Raw genomic sequence first — 6,072 nt, forward strand, 5'->3', positions numbered from 1 at the left:
CACACAGCCACCTCTTCAGAATGGTCCTCCTTCCTGGGGTCCCACATTTGTGTATGGAGAGGGAATAGGTTTGGCTGGGTATGAGGAGATGGCACATTATCTTCCTTACCCCCAAGCCGGGCAAGGAATCAATAAAAAAAGAAAACAGGAGAATCTCCCTTAAACAAGACTTTCAGGGGCAGCCATTTGTTTGGGATGACCTAACAGCATGGCTCTATTGGAGGGTGCAGGGGCTTCAAGAGACAATGTGGCAATATAAGCCTTCCCCATGCAGATAGTCCTTTGCCTCACATGGATCCTCAAGCTCTGCTGGGCTTGGGAGCGAGACCCCGTGATTCTTCTGCAGAGGTAGGGGTGTGTGTGTGTGTGTGTGTGTGTGTGTGTGGATCTTCTCATCCCCAATGGAAGAATTCAGATGAAACTCCCTGATGGGTCTCATTTTAGATCTACCAGCCTTGACAGTTTCATTTTAAGAGAATGATATAGAATATTTGTCACAGATACATTCTCAGTGCACACAGATACCACGGTAAAAGACACAGTATAAATATCCAGACAGCCAAATAGCTGACTATTCCAATAGTTGTCTGTCCCTTCGATCATTGTGTAAAACTAAAGCAGGAACCTTTCACATGTCTTCTGTTCCCCATCACTTCTATTGGGCAACACCTTACTCCACAAGTTGTACCACTGATTTCAGTGAGACAATTTGTGAAGTAAGGTGCTATTCAGTATGGGAAAGGGGATCGAAATCTGGTCCTAAGAAGCAAACTTTTCCTTTTATTAAGCTGTGTAAGAACAACTGTGCAATCTGCAACAATTCTCTAGCTATACTGGATGCTGCATTAGGCTTTACTTTTAATGATTTTGCAATAAAGTTAATTATAAAAAATTATATTTTAAACTTGTGGTCACCTCCTGTTAAATACAAATATTAGCTGAGTTCATATGAATACTATTGCACCATCAGCTGCTTGCATTGCACTCAGAAGTTCTGCTAGGTTTGATGTACCTTTCTTCCTAGATTCACAGAATAATAGATTTTAAGGCCCGAATGGACCACTGCAATCATCTAATGCAGGGGTTCTGAAACTGGGGATTGGGACCCCTCAGGGGGTCGTGAAGTTATTACATGGGGGGTTGCGAGCTGTCAATCTCCACCTCAAATCCCGCTTTGCCTCCAGCATTTATAACAGTGTTAAATTAAAAACACTTTTTTATATATTTATAAGGGGAGGTCGCACTCAGAGGCTTGCTATGTGAAAGAGGTCACCAGTAAAAAAGTTTGAGAGCCACTGATCCAATGTATGTGTAACGCTTCTGCCAGGTAGAGTCAGCAGCAACAAGGGCCAGGTTCAATATCTAGGAGTTCCTTTTTAACAATAAAACACAGAAGTGGCTTCCAGTAATCTAGGAAAATTACACCCCGGGTGCCTCTAAGAGGCAATACTTCCCCTCTCACAAGCACTGAGTCTGTGTTTAGAAAATAAACTTTTAATAAAAAGGGGAAAGTAACCCGGCATTAACTTGGGAAAACACCACAAGCATGCTTCAGAAGCATATGGCCATGAGCAAAACACCCACCCCATAGTACATTGGGCAGTGTCCTTTGCCTTAGGCTCTCACCTTACAGTTCGAAAGTCCAACAAACAAAAGTTCCTCTCTCTTTTTCTCCCAATGACTGTAACAATCAAAGTCCAGTTACTTGGATGAGGCAGCTGTTCTTCATTTCTGCTATTGTTTGTCTCCCTTTCTCTTACAGGTCTAATTTTCTTCCCCTGTCTCTTTCAGTCAGATGGCTTGCTAGCTGTATATGGAGGCTGTGACCTGCCAAGGGAAAATTTCTCAGATATCTAGATAAGTTTTAGAGATTGCAAGGTGGGTAACATTTTATTTCAGGGAGAGAAGGGAGGCTGCATTGGCTCAGCAGATTGGTAATGGGATACACAGTATTTCAGCTCTAAATTGTCAGTTTGGAGGTGAACGCAGGATAGTAGCAATTGACAGCTATTAGTGTCTGAAGGCTGCTGGTGGCCTGTGTGAAATGAGCTTATGTTCTCAGTCCAGTTCTTCATGAAAAAGCACCACATCACAAAAACCACTACTGTATTTATCTCTGTAGGCCGACTCAACAGAGAGGCAAATGGACTACAGCCTGATCCAAGGCCCAGTGAAGTCAATGGGAGTCTTCCCATTGTTGTCAATGGGTCCTGAATCAGGTCCTGTATGAGCATGGAGATTGAACTATCCCTAGAAGAGATCTACCTGCTACCCCTAGAAGGGATATTTTAGGGTCAGCGCTGAAGCACATTGCAAAGAATTGTGGGGAAGCTGCATTCCCTCTGCCCCTGTCAGATTTGTTCTGAGGGTAAAGAGACAGCGTAAGTCTCAATGGTGGTTAATCTGGCTCTAACATTTATTTTAAAAATGTTGATAACAATTGTATGTGTGTGTGGGGGGGTACTTTTTCTTATGGGGTTACTGACATTTACAAAGTCTGAGTTGTTCTGCATGACTGAAGATGAGATCTTATGTATCAAACCATGTATCTTTATCGTGAAGATATATTTTAATATGCATTGCTTCAAAGGAGAATCAAGCCCAGGGGAAACATTTATTTACAGCTATTTGGGACATGTGAAACAAAAAGCTACCCTCACCTCCCTTCGTTAAGTGGTTAAAAATGTTTCTCGTTTTAAATAGTTCTATATTTAGACTGAAATCCATATTATAACACGGCCTGCATAAAAGTTCCATGTGCCATTATTCTGTAGCCTCAAATACTGAACTCCACTCTTGTGACTCAGGCCCCAGCCCTGCAAACATTTACACGCATGTTTTTTGGAATATGAGTAGTCTCATTTCCTCCAATGGGACCAGTCACAAGTTTAAAGTCATGCATGTGCTTAAATGTCTTGCTGGACTGGGACCTTAGAGTCTTCTACACAATAAAAGACTTGCCTCACCCAGCCTGTTAACACTACTGAAAACGCACAAGTCATTAAATACTAGAAGTAATAATAATAATAAACTTCACATCATTAGTACTGTTTTGTTTAGTTTTATTTTTCATATACTATAAACAAAGCTGTCATGTCACTAGAACATATCCAGCGTGCAGTACCTGAGAGCAGAATTCGGGCTTTAGTTTCTATACATTAGACACTGTTCCAAACAAATTATACTTCCGCGGCCACATTTTGAAGGTGCTGTGTGTTAATGATACACTGCTCCAATACGTTTTGTACAGTGACTCTAAAAACTCTCCCCATCTGTCATGATAGCATTAGTCTTGGCTTCTCTAGTGAAAGAATCAAAATTAAAAAGGAGGAAAAAATGTCAGTTTCTAATGGTTTCCAAATACCCATGTCTTATAAGCGTGAATTAAAAATTGCTCTCATCTTGTGGCCTTCCAGCACTATTACAGGGATAAAAACATTAAAACTATTTAAAATAAAAAAATCCTGTTAAAAGCTAAAATATACATATATTCTCAACTATTTAAAACAACCTGTTGATAGACACTCAGCTTTCATTTGATTTGCACTTCATTTGCATTAATAAAAAGTAAACCATAAGCATTGTGATTTACAGTAATATAAAAGCTATTACAGAGGACCTTCATCATAAGCTTCTTTGTTGTAAAGCTATTGCATCTTGCTTTCAATCACTAAACACCATTAAAAACCTTTCCTAATACAATACAGCTTGCTGTAGTACACAAACTCCTTTGATTCAGAGGATGGCCTTATGAAACCACACTTTGTGTCTTTAGAAGCAAATAGGAGGTTACTTATTAATTTGGTTTTAAATGAAAAAAAATATGTTTCCAGGCATGAGAGTCTCAGTTTTCTTCCAAGACTACTGCATAGAGACCTCCCAGACCAGATCCACCCAAAACGTCCACAGCACCTTTATGTTCTCCTTGATAGTCTAATGTTGAATCATTTGCCTTAGACATCTGCACCAATTCTTACGCAGGCAGGATGTAGATACCCAAATAAACTAATGTCTCCTCTCTTGTGAAAAGTGCCTTTGACTCCATATTTACCTCCATTTTGCATTTTCTCCAAATGATGATGCCTGAAAGAACACAGCGTCCCCAGCACTGGGCCAGTTTGTTGATTTAATACTGCCATGAAAGAAGAGAACAACCTACTGAATAACTAACATCACATCCAAGCGTTTTCTAGAGAAGTCTCCAATGGCACATGAATTGTCACACTGACTTCGGTGGAACTACTCATATTTAAAGTTAGGCACATACTACAGAATCTGACCCAAAGTTTACTGAACTCAATGGCAATCTTTCCACTGACTTCATTGAGCTTTGGATCAGGCCCTATGTGCTTTGATGAATAGGGTTGGACTTAACAACATACTTAAAATGTGTGTTGCTGAACTGGGACCTAACTACGGATCAGGACTGAGACCGTTAACGTTTGAATTTAACCAGATTATAACCCGGATTAATATTGCTGTGTGTAAAGTATGAAAGCTTACAGGTAAACAAAGTGTAAAATATAAATTGAACTAGAACGGTAAGAACTAGGCACAAATACAATCGCTGTCAAGCAACCTCACTTATTGATTCTTTTAAAAAGGTTGAAAGTCGAGAGAGAGCCTTGTTAGAAAACCCTTGAAGAAAATTCTCTGAAAATGAAAAACAACTTTTTAAATGGCTATTTTTGAGGGAGAGGGTCATTACTGTTTCCTCCTTGTCTTTTGGTGCTAAATTCTCAACTGGCATGCAAACATACGCTCCCAACTCCAATGTTTCCAAATTCACAAAACTGGATATAGCTCTGTTTATTACTTTAGGTTTCAGTAGATCCTGTATTCAGAATAGTTTGAAAACTGCCTAGTGGCTTAGGGACATGATTTGTCTTCATTGTGAGTCCAGTAGGCAAACAGCAGTGAGCTCACATGCTTAGAGGACGTAGTTTGTGCAGGCATGTAACTTAAATACTTGCTTGGCACTGTTCTCCAGTAGCTGTACATTCTCAATGATGCTTCCTTTTCATCCTTCTGTTCTGTCTTCCTTAGCAGGAGACTCAACAGCTGTAACAACACCTGGAGGATACTTGGCAGCTGCAAGTCGCAGATGCTGAGTTCGGTAATGTACTTTCCTGTACAAGCATCTGAGTGTTTTGTTGGCTGCTTGAAAGTTTTCACTGGTGTCTGAATGGCTTGCTCCACAACTAGCTACAATATGCTGATGGTTGTGTCCAATCACCCCTGGAGTATAGGGATCAATCTGTCTGATGAGCAAGATGACTTACCTCCTCCAAGATGCTGCTATCATTTGCCCTTACTTATTGGTAAGAGCTTTGCATGCTTTAGCAGCGTACAGGGCCAATCAGAGGGGGGACCAGGAGAGCCATTTGGCTGGGCTTCAAGCTCAAAGGGGGCCTCAAATTTAGACACTTGTTAATTTTTTGGCATTTGATAAGTTTTGCAACTTGTTTTTATGTGCACGAGAGCTAGATTTTTCCTCAATAATTAGTGCATTTGCACAGAAAAAGGCTAGAAAAGCATTTGTTAAATAAAAAAATATTCAAATTATGTCTCACTCTTTTTTTGGTGCCTTATTTTATTTTCATGTGTGGTCATTTTTTATTTGTATTATGGTCAGGGGCCTCAAAAGCTGGAAGTGGCCCAGGCCTCTCTGGACCTCTGAGATGGCCAGGCAGCAGATATTTAAGAAAGTGGTCTTGTATACAATGTTACTGGGCCTTTGTTTTTATATTGAGAGACGTATTAAGACAGGGAATCCTTACTACATATCATATTTAAAAGTAATAGAATACACTTGCCAGGAAAAATAATAGTCAAACGCAAACTATTTGCAGGATTTCCTTTTCCTTTTCTTTTTGTCTTGTCAAAACGGTGTCTAAAACCTAAGATTTTCTTCGTACAAAAAACCCAGCACACCTGTCAAATTCTTTTGAATATTAACATTTGAAGGAACATGCCTGGTTTGATAAATTCGTGCAATCAGAATAATAAAATCAACAGAAACAACTCGTCCTGGATAATGTCAAGAGGCTCACTCAGTAATATGGTAACACC

The 6,072-nt window shown here is 39.9% G+C and overlaps 1 long non-coding RNA gene across 2 annotated transcripts in view; it reads left to right on the forward strand.

Annotated features, from left to right (window-relative positions):
- Window positions 1-5,519, forward strand: part of LOC128834105 (uncharacterized) — a 52,102-nt gene extending 46,583 nt beyond the window's left edge. Inside the window, exons 4-5 of one of the 2 annotated variants that reach the window (XR_008444388.1) lie at window positions 1,763-1,878; window positions 5,047-5,519. This is a non-coding gene — a long non-coding RNA (uncharacterized LOC128834105). The remainder of the gene's footprint in view (window positions 1-1,762; window positions 1,879-5,046) is intronic. The other variant, XR_008444389.1, reaches the window with a different exon arrangement.
- Window positions 5,520-6,072: the final 553 nt, after the last annotated feature.

Source organism: Malaclemys terrapin, chromosome 3 (genome assembly GCF_027887155.1).
Source record: "Malaclemys terrapin pileata isolate rMalTer1 chromosome 3, rMalTer1.hap1, whole genome shotgun sequence".
Lineage (NCBI taxonomy): Eukaryota > Metazoa > Chordata > Testudines > Emydidae > Malaclemys > Malaclemys terrapin.